At 42.1% G+C, this 12,871-nt stretch overlaps 1 protein-coding gene across 2 annotated transcripts in view; it reads left to right on the top strand.

Moving 5' to 3' along the window:
- Cdk14 (cyclin dependent kinase 14) overlaps window positions 1–12,871 on the top strand; it is a 557,511-nt gene that overhangs the window by 77,076 nt on the left and 467,564 nt on the right. The window lies entirely within an intron of this gene.

Here is a 12,871-nt window from a genome sequence, read left to right on the forward strand (position 1 = left end):
CGGAGATTTTCTGTGGGATCCAATATCTGGTTTTGACACCTGGGATCAGTCATAGAGCAGTGAATACAAGTTTCTAATGCAAGTCAGTAATGATTTCCAACAAAATAAGTAAGGGGTGGAAAAATGAAAAGAAATAGCATGTATTAAAAATTCTGGATTGTTTTTCCTAGGACTTAATCAGCCTTTCATATAGAGCACTATAAAATTAGACGGTTAAAATTTTCTTTACCCATTTCTGTCTGATAAAGAATTTTTTTTATTATTTAAGGAATGTGTGGAAATGACCTAACAGTCATGTATATTTAAACATAGCAATGTTGTTGATGTTAACAACAAAAAAAATCTACAACAGATAGATAATTATAAAAAGTAACCTAGAATACAAATCTGTTCTGTGCTATATTTCAAGTACTGTGGTGTTTTGAAAGTGTCTAATGGTAACTTAATAAAGGCTCGCGTTAGTCTCCCAGCGGGGCTGTGACCTAACCTGAGCTTTCTGAGACTGTGGGCTGTTCATTCTGCACTGCTGTAATCAGGGGTGACTTCAGACAGTTTAAATAGCATTCATGCGAGCAAACAGTGTTTACCGTGATGATATCACCTCACCATCTCAGGGCCCGTAATTAACGGGCTGGCTTTCCCTCCCCCCTCTTCCTCTTATCCCCCACACCCGCACTGTGCTTTTAAAACCTACCTGGCTGGGTCACAGAGGTTGTTAAATACGACAGACTGCTCCCTTGCTTTGCCTGTTTCCTTTTAGTGGAGCCTGGACTGGGCCCTCCTCAATTCTTCCACCCTCAGGGCCTTAGTTCTCAGACAGGTCAACTGACAGTTGGTGTACAGTACCACTAAGAGCATCGCCAATATTCATGTAATTATCTTGAGCTTTGCCGCATGAGGACAAGCAGTACGGCTCCCTGTTGTTGCAGAAGTGGATAGAGATAGTGTCTTGTGGTTACTCTCAAGACCCACAGGTGCTGCTTCTGCCCGTTTTCACATTTGCTTTAATGTGAGAACCTAAGAGCTCTGCTTTTGGTTGGATCGCACAGGGCTTCATCTCCAGCATCCCTTGTTGTTTTGTGTTTGGATCTACGGGGCTGTCTGGGGTTGTCTGGGAGGCTCGACGTGAATGGAGACCCTCTTCTTGCTGTTGAGCAAGAACCAGCAGAGTGCGGAGATGTATTTTTCTTTGGTTGTTGTGGAGAAATGGTTTTTGTCGATTCAGAATTTATAAAGTTGGCATAACTGGATAGAGTTTGATCTCAGAATGACATTCGAAAATGCCTATTAATTTGCTCTGGTTATTTTGAAAGCATTCAACACAGTTACCTACGTTTGAATGATCATTTAGGAAGGTTCTATGAGTTGTTAAATAGATTTTAAAAAATTAAAAATTGCTAATAAATTAAAAATAATTTTCTGATGACCCAAACGGAAAGAGAAGTATTTAGTTTTGAGGAAATTCTTATATATTTTAATAATCCTGGTTGTCTTTAAGACTTATAAGCTGATGCCGGGCGGTGGTGGCGCACGCCTGTAATCCCAGCACTCTGGGAGGCAGAGGCAGGCGGATTTCTGAGTTCGAGGCCAGCCTGGTCTACAGAGTGAGTTCCAGGACAGCTAGGGCTATACAGAGAAACCCTGTCTCAAAAAAACCAAATCCAAAAAACCAAAAAAAAAGACTTATAAGCTGAATGACTTATATAGTTACTTTGTTGATGACTGACTTACATCTTAAGTTCTTTACATAAAAATTAATGCATTTTATTTACACACACACACACACACAGAGAGAGAGAGAGAGAGAGACAGAGACAGAGACAGAGACAGAGACAGAGAGACAGAAAGAGACAGAGACTCTATTAGAAGAATCTAATCATCTGTCCTAGTGGCTCTTAATTTGTTCTTTTTTGGTTTATTTATTTATTTATTTATTTATTTATTTATTTATTTAAACACGGTTTCACTCTGGTGTTCTGAATATGTGTGTGGACTCTGTTGGCCTTGGACTCATAAAAATCTGATTGCTTCTGCCTTCTGACTGCTGGGATCAATGGTTTGTGTCATCAAACCCAGTTTCCAAGAATTTTAATTTTAAATAATCTGTTGTGTCCTCAAAAAAATGAGCATCTGTAGCTTTAGACTTCAAGGCAGACCTCAAAGTATGCTGTGCAAGGTAAAGGCACAGATTTGCTGTTTTAGGGGAGAATCATGGGACAATGAGGGGTGTGGGCACTGGGGTCAGGTGACATGGATTTGAGTTGTAACTCTAACTGGCTCCTATTTAAGGGACTTATTTTCTCGGTGTCCCAGTTTCCTTATCTGCGAAATGGAATCAATGATCGTGCCCGCTCAGCTCAAATAGAATTCTACCTACTAAGCACGGCAACAGCTACAAAGGGCGTTCCGCGGTTCCCAGTAGGTCATTTGCAATCTTCACCAAATGCTTTTAATTTATTTCTCATATTTCTTCAGTTTTAGTTTACAATATATGCAGGAACTGAACAACACATCCCACCTTAGTTTATTTCATCTTAGATAGATGTCTCTCTAGAAGCACGAACTACAGCAAGTGTCCAACAGCACCTCGTGACTTCTCTCATGTTGTGGTGTTCTCTACCTTCAGAATGAGGGACCGTCCTTAAGCTGTGTCATTTTAGGAGCAAGCGCAAACTTTGCTTCAAGTTGCAGCTGACTCCAAATTGAGACGTCAGTTTAGCAAATGTGTGGGATCTTTTATATATTGTAATTAAACCACTTTGTATCCAGATACTTTTAAGAGAGAGAGAGAGAAAAAAAAAAAACAAAGTATTAAACTTATACTTACCCGGGGCTCCTTTCACAAAGATCACTTTAGAAAGTAAGGCATAAAAATAAAAACAAATAAAAAAATAAATAAAAACAAATAATTTGTAAGTTATAAATATGACCACTATTGTATTGGTTGTCAGCTTACATTTAAGTACTCTTGTGATTGTGATTTTCTAAAATAATTAATTTATTTTTATTTAATATGTATCAGTGTTTGGCCTGCATGCATGTCTGCGTAAGAGTGTCAGATTCCCCTGCAACTGAAGTTACAGACAGTCATGAGCAGCCATGTGGTTGCTGGGAATTGAACCCAGGTCCTCGGAAAGAACAGGCAGTGTTTTTTAACTGCTGAGCCATCTCTCCAGCCCCTGTACTTTGATTTTTAAAAGATTTTCATCATAAATATCCAAAGCCATCTTTTTAAAGTGTAAAATGCACTCTCATTTGGCCACATGCAGCCTAGTGATTTTTAAATGTCATATCGGAGTGTGTTCATCTCTGTTCTGGTCTGTGAGGATATAGCAATGGGCGAAGCAGATCAAGGTCCCTGTCCTCTGGGAACATAGCTGTGGAGTGAGGCAGGCAGTAAGCACCCAGACTTCACAGAAGGGACACTTCTGTAGACAAGAGGCCTACATATACATAGATGTAGGGTATTCATGTACCTGGGAGATTAGGGTTTCCAGCAACAGTAAGGGGCCACCTGGAATGGAACAGGGTGAGGGGGAACTTGTAGGCAGTCAGAGGTGCACCCTACATTGTACACATTACAGGCATTTGTGTGGAGGCGGGAACTGTGGGGATGTTGAATTGGAGCCTTTCCCTTTAAGAAGCAGGTTACCCTAAGAGGTAAGAACGCAGAGCCTGAGTACCGTCAGGCCCTTTCTTCCCCTACCACCTGCAACACTAAGGGGCTGTGAGAAGCTCTTGTGCTGTGACTTTACAGCTCCTCATTTATCTCCTCAGCATTGTCCGGCTCCTTCATGTTCTTTGTCAGGTGTGCTACCCTAGACTAAATCACGTGGTGTAAGACTTCCTCCTGGCCCTGGAAACTTACAGAAAGCCAGATACCTCAGGCCTTGTCACAGCCCTGAGGCTCTCTCTTTTTCCTAATAAAGCTCCTTCCTGCAGCGCAGTTAGTGTCACCTCCTTTTGTGAATCACCCCATGCTGTCCTTCCATGTCCATGCCTAGCAAAGGAGCTGATAGCAGATCAAAACAAAGGTTTGCTTTTGGCTTGGGGTTTTGAGACAGAGTCTCTGTAGCTTCGGTTGTCCTCCAACTCAAGATCCTCCTGCCTCAGCCTCTTGCAGGCTGGGGTTTCACAGCCAGTACACGTTTGTGAGTTGGTGGTGAGATGTGCAGCAGGTGGAGGACTTGCTCTCGGCAGACCCAGGTTCAGTTCCCAGCACCCACATGGTGACTCACAGCCATCTGTAGTTTCAGTTCCAGGGGACTCACCACCTTCTTCGTCTGGTCTCTGAGGGCTGCAGACACACACGTGGCTCATATGCACACATGTAGAGGAAACACTCATACCCCCCAAACTAAAACTAAACTTGAGTAGAGTGAAACAGCTTCATGCCTGTTTTAAAAGGAAACTTTATCAGTCAGGTGGAGAAATGGCAGTAATAGCAGGAAACTAGGCAAGATGCTGCTGCAGAAATCCTCAAGGGGAACCTTGCAGTGATGTCATCATGCCTTTCTAGGGCAGGAGTCCTGGAGATCCTGAGACATGGTTGGAGGCATTATTTTGTGTGTGTGTGTGTTGTGTGTGTGTTGTCGTTGTGCATACATGTGGTCCTGTGTGTGCAGAGGCGTCTGCAGGTGCAGGTGAAGGTTGCTCTTTAGTTTTAGTTTTTTTTTTTATATTTTTATTTTCTATATTCTTTGTTTATATTCCAAATGATTTCCCCTTTCCCGGATTGTAAGTAGATCCAGTAAGCGTCAACACTGAAGACGGGAGGGTGAGTCAATTCCAGGGTTGTTTGGGGGTAGTAGAGAAGTGGTTCAGTGGTTCGGGTGTAGATACGTTAGTTTGGGGATAAAGGTGCAGGGTCTATACCATGTGTGTCACGTGTGTCACATGGAAAGATCTGCAAAGGAGACGTAAAGGGAACATGGTGTGCCTTGGCATGAGAAGTGTATGCATTTCGTATTTAGACTTAAGATGTGTTTTATTGCAAATACTTGGGGACTTGTTCTGACCTCCCACCTTATAGAGCTGATCCACCTGACAAGTCTTATGGAGAGAGGTCAGGAATATATCTTTTATATTGCTTCAGCTTTTTGACAGGTACACACAGATACTCTATTATGTGTTTATCTTGTAAAAGACTTAACTTCACATACAGTCTATACTGAATGATCATGTGTTTATTTGAAAATGATGCCGTAATTACCCAAATACGTTTTGGAGAGTTTTTTAAAAGTTGATTTAAAAATTTGCCTATAAACTTGAGGTTCCAGGGTAGGTAATACCATGGGGAGCCTTCTTCTCAGAGATGTGAAGGAGGAAATGAGGGAGGAGCTGTACGAGGGGGGACTGGGAGGAGAGGGTGGCTGATATTGGGATGTAAATTGAATAAATGAATTAATAAGAAAAAATTGCCTATAAGCCACAATAGCTGTCGCTTTAAATTCATAAACTTTGTTTTGTCACCTGGTACATAGATATTCTTTTTTTTAATTAATTTTTTTCTTTATTGATATATTTTTATTTACATTTCAAATGATTTCCCCTTTTCTGGGTCCCCACTCCCCGCAAGTCCCATAAGCCCTCTTCCCTCCCCCGTTCCTCCATCTACCCCTTCCCACTTCCCTGTCCTGGTATTCCCCTATACTGTTGCACTGAGTCTTTCCAGAACCAGGGGCCACTCCTCCATTCTTTTTGGACCTCATTTAATATGTGGATTATGTCTTGGGTATTCAAAGTTTCTAGGCTAATATCCACTTATCAGTGAGTGCATACCATGATTGATCTTTTGAGTCTGGGTTACCTCACTTAGTATGATGTTCTCCAGCTCCATCCATTTGTCTAAGAATTTCATGAATTCATTGTTTCTAATGGCTGAATAGTACTCCATTGTGTATATGTACCACATTTTTTGTATCCATTCCTCTGTTGAGGGACACCTGGATTCTTTCCAGCTTCTGGCTACTACAAATAAGGCTGCTATGAACATAGTGGAGCATGAGAGCCAACAGGTGTACTGTAGCACACCGCCTTTCTTTTTACGATCTTTTTTCCAACTCGACTTAGTAGCTTACACTTTCCCATTTTCTCATTTGCCTATGTTCTTGTCTGTCTGCTCTTCGAAATCATTACTGTAGCTGAATGCCCCACAGAACCTGCTTTTCCTGATCTAGGCTCTTGGTTTCTCCTGGTCTTAGCCGGGAAGGGCCCCCATTCCCTCGCAGACTCCTCAGCACTACCTCTTGTTTCAGCATGATCTTACACCTCTTGCTTCCTAGCTGTGTTTTTTAAGACAGGATCTCACTCCGCAGCCTATGCTGACCTCAAACTCCTCCTGCCCAGGTCTCCCCAATGCCATGACGGAAGCATGAGTCACCAGACCTGGCCTGCTTCCTTATTTCGAAGAATGTTTAACCAGTGACCTCGTGAGGAGAGTGACAGGGAGACTTTCTTTTCCTCGGACCTTGTTACTGCCTGTATTTTCCTTTTTTTTTTTTTTTTTTTTAACATTCGGTTGATGTGTTGGCCACATGCAGAATTATAGGTGAAATAATTGTCCCTGAAGAACGTTTAAATCATCACCCGGTTCTCTTTCAGGTCCTTTTATGCTTTTCCTTTTCCTTTTTTTCTTCCCTTTGGTATTTTGAGACGGGGTCTCATTATGTAGCTCAGAATATCTTTGAGCTTACAGCTTTCCTGCTTTGGCCGCATGAGTTCTGGGATTTAGGTGTGTGGCACCACAGCTAGCTGTTTTCTTACTAGTAAAGTATTTTTCTGTTCTGTGTAATGGCTGTTATGTATATTCTCCCTTTTCTTTTCTTTTTTTTCTTTTCCTTTCTTTTCTTTTCTGTATGTTGTTCGGACATGATTGCAGCTGTTCCCAAGTGCATGATTTGCATGATTATCGTATACTATCCAGTGTGTAAGGATAAGTCTTGGCATGCTCTATGGTTAGCCCTTTACCATAGACAAGGCTGATTAGCAAGTTGCTTTTCTTAAGGGTAATGGCACAGCAAACAAAATGGCTTCCTAAAAGATTCAATTGCTTTTGAAGACATTTTTCTGCAGGATAGGAAAATCAAATGAGTTAGATTGGACCTTGTATGTGTGATCAGATCAAGGGAGTTGAAGTGAGGGTTGTAGTGAACACAGTATTCAGTCCTTTGAATTTAGTGCTGTGTTTCCAGTTTCCAAGGGCATAGATGTCAGTGTCTCCAGAGAACAGCCTGGGTACATTGGGACAGCATGGGCAAGGACTTGTATCTTCTGCTTGGGACCTAAGGAGACTGCACAGCTCTCTGATTTCAGTGAAACTTGCTATTTTCCCTCCCTGTTCTCCATCCTGTCTGGATTTGGTACAGACATTGGCTCCCATATCAGCGGCTTCCCACAAGCTTTCTCTCCTCAGTCTCACCAGTAACTGCTCCTCCAGCACCGTTGAAATGTTTCCCTCTTGCTCTGTGTCCTCCTGACTTTAGATCATGTTTTGATCAAAGAGGAGAAAAACGTCTGTGGCCATCATGCCACCTGGATGTCTTGGTCCTTATATGCAGGTTTTTGTGTTTTTTTTTAAAGGCTTGTTTTTTATGATTTTAAATTGTGTGTATGCGTGTGGTATATACATGGAACACAGATGCCACAGAGGTGAGAGGAGAGCGTCAGATCCTCAGGAGCTGGAGTTATAGGTGGCTGTGAGCTGCCCTGATATGTGCATTAGCAACAGAACTTGGTTTATTGATTACTGAGCCATCCCAGACTCACTATTTGGGATTTTACTGTAACTTTCTGTACTATAAGAATTTCACATTTCTGTGCCTTGAAATTATTTGTAGGATGAGGCTGAGTCTAAAGACTTTGAAAAGTTCCTCTTGAAGGATTGTGCTTCTTTTTTTTATTTAATATTTTTTATTTTCTATATTCTTTGTTTACATTCCAAATGATTTCTCCTTTCCCGGATTCCCCCCTCCCCGATATGTCCCATAAACCTTCTCTCCATCCATTCTCCAATCACCTCTCTCCTTTTTCTCTGTCCTTATATTCCCCTCCAATGCTAGATCAATCCTTTCCAGGGTCAGGACCCTCTCCATACTTCTTCATGGGAGTAATTTGTTATGCAATTTGTGCCTTGGGTATTCAGAGCTTCTGGGCTAATTAATATCCACTTATCAGAGATTGCATTCCATGTGTATTCTTTTGTGATTGGGTTGCTTCACTTAGGATGATATTTTCCAGATCAAACCATTTGCCTAAAAATTTTGTGAATTCATTGTTTCTAATTGCTGAGTAGTATTCCATTGTGTAAATATACCACATTTTCTGTATCCATTCCTCCTTTGAGGGGCATCTGGGTTCTTTCCAGCTTCTGGCTATTATAAATAAGGCTGCTATGAACGTAATGGAGCATGTGTCTTTATTGCATGGCGGGGAATCCTTTGGGTATATGCCCAGGAGAGGTATAGCAGGGTCCTCCGGAAGTGTCATGTCCAGTTTTCTAAGGAACTGCCAGACTGATTTCCAAAGTGGTTGTACCATCTTACAATCCCACCAGCAGTGGAGGAGTGTTCCTCTTTCTATACATCCTCTCCAACACCTGCTGTCTCCTGAGTTTTTGACCTTAGCCATTCTGACTGGTGTAAGGTGAAATCTCAGGGTTGTTTTGATTTGCATTTCCCTAATGACTAATGATGTTGAGCACTTCTTAAGGTGCCTCTCGGCCATCCGAATTTCTTCAGGTGAAAATTCTTTGTTTAGATCTGTACCCCATTTTTTAATAGCGTTATTTAGTTCCCTGTGGTCTAACTTCTTGAGTTCTTTGTATATATTGGATATTAGCCCTCTATCAGATGTAGGGTTGGTGGATATCCTTTCCCAATTTGATGATTGCCGTTTTGTCCTTTTAGCAGTGTCCTTTGCCTTACAGAAACGTTGTAATTTCATGAGGACCCATTTGTCAATTCTTGATCTTAGAGCATAAGCTATTGGTGATCTGTTCAGGAACTTTTTCCCTGTGCCATGTCCTCAAGGGTCTTCCCCAGTTTCTTTTCTATTAGTTTCAGTGTGTCTGGTTTTATGGTCACTTGATCTTCGACAAAGGAGCTGAAAACATCCAGCGGAAAAAAGATAGCCTTTTCAACAAATGGTGCTGGTTCAATTGGAGGTCAGCATGCAGAAGAATGCGCATCGATCCATTCTTATCTCCATGTACTAAACTTCCCTCCAAGTGGATCAAGGATGGAGCTTCTTATAGTTATGGAAACCATCTCACTATCTAGTGCAATTGCAAAGTCTCTGTATATAGTCAGTATTATTCATATTTTGTATAATAAACACTAATTTGTACATGTATCTATGCTTCTTCTGCGACAAAGCACTGTTCTAGAACTTCAGAAAAATTAACTATATTCTTACCGCAGTATTCAGTAGTTAGTACTATCATGATGATTTCCATTTCCTGGCGAGGGGGGAAAGGAACTTGCTTGGGGGTTGACCATCTGGAAAGTGATATGGTCATGATATGAGCCCAGACAATCTAGCCTCAGCTTCTATGACCTGTGTAACTGTGACTAATACTAATTAACGCCAGGATGACGATGTTGACTTTGTGTCAACATAAAAGTCATAAAGCTTTCCCAGTTTCTTTCCTTCAACATGATAGACATTAAAAAGCTTGCAGAACAAGTAAAAGATTATGAACAAAAAGCCATTGAAAGAAGGAACTATTGAATATCTTAGTGCTGGTGCAATTAAAAATGACAAGTTATCAAGTCTTATAAGTCCTTAAATGCACCGGATAGTGGTGGTACATGCCTTTAATCCCAGCACTTGGGAGGCAGAGGCAGGCAGATTTCTGAGTTCAAGGCCAGCCTGGTCTACAGAGTGAGTTCCAGGACAGCCAGGGCTACACAGAGAAACCCTGTCTCAAAAAACCAAAAAAAAAAAAAAAAGTCCTTCAGTGTACCACGTGATTGTGTATGTTCCCTCTGGGATGGTAGGCCTTCTGAGCAGATGACACCTGGCAGTGTTGCTGCTTTGATTTCGGCAGTCGTGGATACGGGCCTCCTTCTCGTCCTCTGGCTGGCTTCAAGGCAGGCTAAGACCAACTTGGTTTCCTGGGTGATTTTACCCTTTTATAGTTATAGAGCTGCACAGAAGGGAGAAAATGTGGTGCTTCAAGTGTCCCAAAGACATTTGAGTGACCAGATCTCTGCACACCCTCCTCTCCGTAATCACCCCCTTTGTGTCGTGTAGAATGGACTGGGCACATTTTCGGTGGCCATAAGATAAACATTGATGGCTTCCACTGGCAGCTGCTGTGTGTTTTCTTTCTGAGGTGTTAAGCCCAGGGATTGGGTCTCATTTAGATTTGTGGCTCAGTAGATAAGTACCAGAATTGCCCAATTTTTATCTATGGCGGGGGGTGGGGTGGGGGGCAGAGAGTCTCCTAGGCTAAGAGATGATGTAGGTGATATGACCCCTTCATTAGAAGGTAAGATTACACTGAATGGAGAGCTGCAGATAATATAACCTCAGAGCTACAACAGCTGCAGAGCCAGAGTTCAGATGCACTTTGTCATCATGTCCTCAGATGTTTGCAGCCAGCACAAAATCGGCATGTGTTATGAAGGAATGATTAGTACGAAATCCATACAGACACGCAGGCACCGGAATTTGAGTCACAGTGTAGAATTCCAGTGTGGTTCATTAAGATTGAGGTGCTTTTAGGAAAACAGTGCTTTCTGGCCAACCTTCAAATTCAGGAACCCAAGAGAGGCTTGGAGCATAGGCAGCAGCATGGGCTAGAAGAGATGCTTCCCACCGATCTGACTTCTGGCTTTGTGTCTTTAGCTACGCCACGGTGCTTCGGAACTCTAAACATCACTTTACTTTTACTGATACGGCTGCAATGATAGTGTCCATCTCTTTGAATAACAAGTGGAAATAGGTGGGATTCTGCAAATGAGCCTTCAGTAATGGCTAGCACACTGAAACACCCACTGTGTGTCTCATGTTTGTCTCCCACAGGAATGTTGGTTTGATTTCATTGATTCATCCACAGTGTCTCCTTGTGATGGCCGATCAGTCGTTCATCTTTGCCCATGCCCTCACTGCTTAGCCCCCTTCAGTACCCTTCCTTGTCTTCTGTATAACCATTTTATGGAACCTGGAACTGAAGAGCATGTGCCCTGGGCACTCCTTGGTGAGAGTTGATTAGGTGTAGGCCCAGGTGCTTGTTTCCTGCTACAGGCTTCGGTCCCTGATCTTGGAGAAGGGGCGTGGGCATTCTGCTCTCTTGCTTTATCTTCTGATGCCAGGAAGTCTGTCCCTGAGCAGTTGTGACTTCAGGCCTCAGTGACCGCCAGCTCCTGAATCGAGGCTGTTTGTACTCATGGAAAACACTGCATACCTAGACTACTAGACAGGACTTGCTTTTCTTCAATCTCAGTCGGATGCCTTTTCCATTTACATATGTTATGTGTTTACTCTAGGTTGGGGTTTTACTGGAATGTGATAGGCCATTGGGGATTTTTATCTCAACATCACCAGTGTTTCTATGTATCAGATTTTTAGCATTGAAGAATTTGGAAGAAGCCTAGCAATCAGCATCAGCGTCCCCATTGGTGTCTTCTGGGAGAGAGCTCCTTACTAGGAGGGCTCAACATGCAGAAGCGTACTTATATTGTCTTTGTTTCAATTGCATGAAAGAACTCCAAAGTCACACATCTGATTCCTTACAAATACAAACCCAGGCCTCATTTTCTAGCTTAGAGCATCGTTTATCCTTTTCATTATATTTTGCATAGAGGTCATCACATATTTCTGATGAAAAAGACAAAAAAAAAATCCTCACTTTAAATTCGAGCTATTTTGTCTAGGAAGCTGAAACTATTTTTCCCCTAGGGAAATGCGTTTTGCCAACAGAGTTCTATAGTTTATGGCATAAAACCATTCCTATGCTAGAAAAGATGCATAAAAATGTAAGTATGTGAATGAAAGAATTGTACTTTTAGCCTGAGTGTAAAAGCCTGATTCCCTTTTTGTGCTTGTTGTTATAGGAAGCATTTCAGATTTTGTACATATTTGTTCTCTCTCTCTCTCTTTATTTTTTTTTCCATTTTGAGATGGCTGCACTGTGTGTTCTTCCCAGAGGTATTTAAAATGTGACTACTTCTGTGGAATATAAATATTGAGGTCGATGTCTAAAGGTCGTTTTTAAAATTTAAAACATCTACACTCCTTCGTACTTAAATATTTATTGAACAGACGTTGCATAAGGCACTGGTGGAGGACTCCTGACCCTGGGTTGCGATGCCAACAAAGCTTTGAAAGAAGCCCACAAGGTTAGTGCCCAGGAGATATGTGCTCTGCCATCAGGTACCTTGGGACTTTCACATTGTTATATAAGGAATCCTTATAAGGAATAACTTATGCAGATGTCTATCTTTATGGCTTTCCCAGTAGCATTGCACATTCAGTATTGTGCTATTTAGAGCATCTAGGAAAGGCGCTCTCAGGGAAGTCGGTTGGGAGAGCAGTCATCAGCCAAGTGTGTTGCGGAGGACCGGGGCTGCGCTCTGTCCCAGTGAAGGAGATGCACTCTGTCATTATTTTCGAATCTTCTGCCTTTTTCCTTCTCTTAATGATTCTCTTTCCAGGTTCTCTTTCACTTCACATTAATCATAAGCTTGCTAATGAAACAGAGGGAAGTGATCTCAGAAGGCCCCGGAGTCACGTGATTTACCTTCTGGCTACTTTGCTGCCTATTCTGGTGGTGATGGTACCACTGCTCTCCCTTCCTTCTCCTTCCGTCCTCTTCTCATTTCTTTTCTTTTGAAATAAGGCCCTGCACTGTAGTCTAGGATGGTTT

The sequence above is a fragment of the Apodemus sylvaticus genome, chromosome 2 (genome assembly GCF_947179515.1).
Source record: "Apodemus sylvaticus chromosome 2, mApoSyl1.1, whole genome shotgun sequence".
Taxonomy (NCBI): Eukaryota; Metazoa; Chordata; class Mammalia; order Rodentia; family Muridae; genus Apodemus; species Apodemus sylvaticus.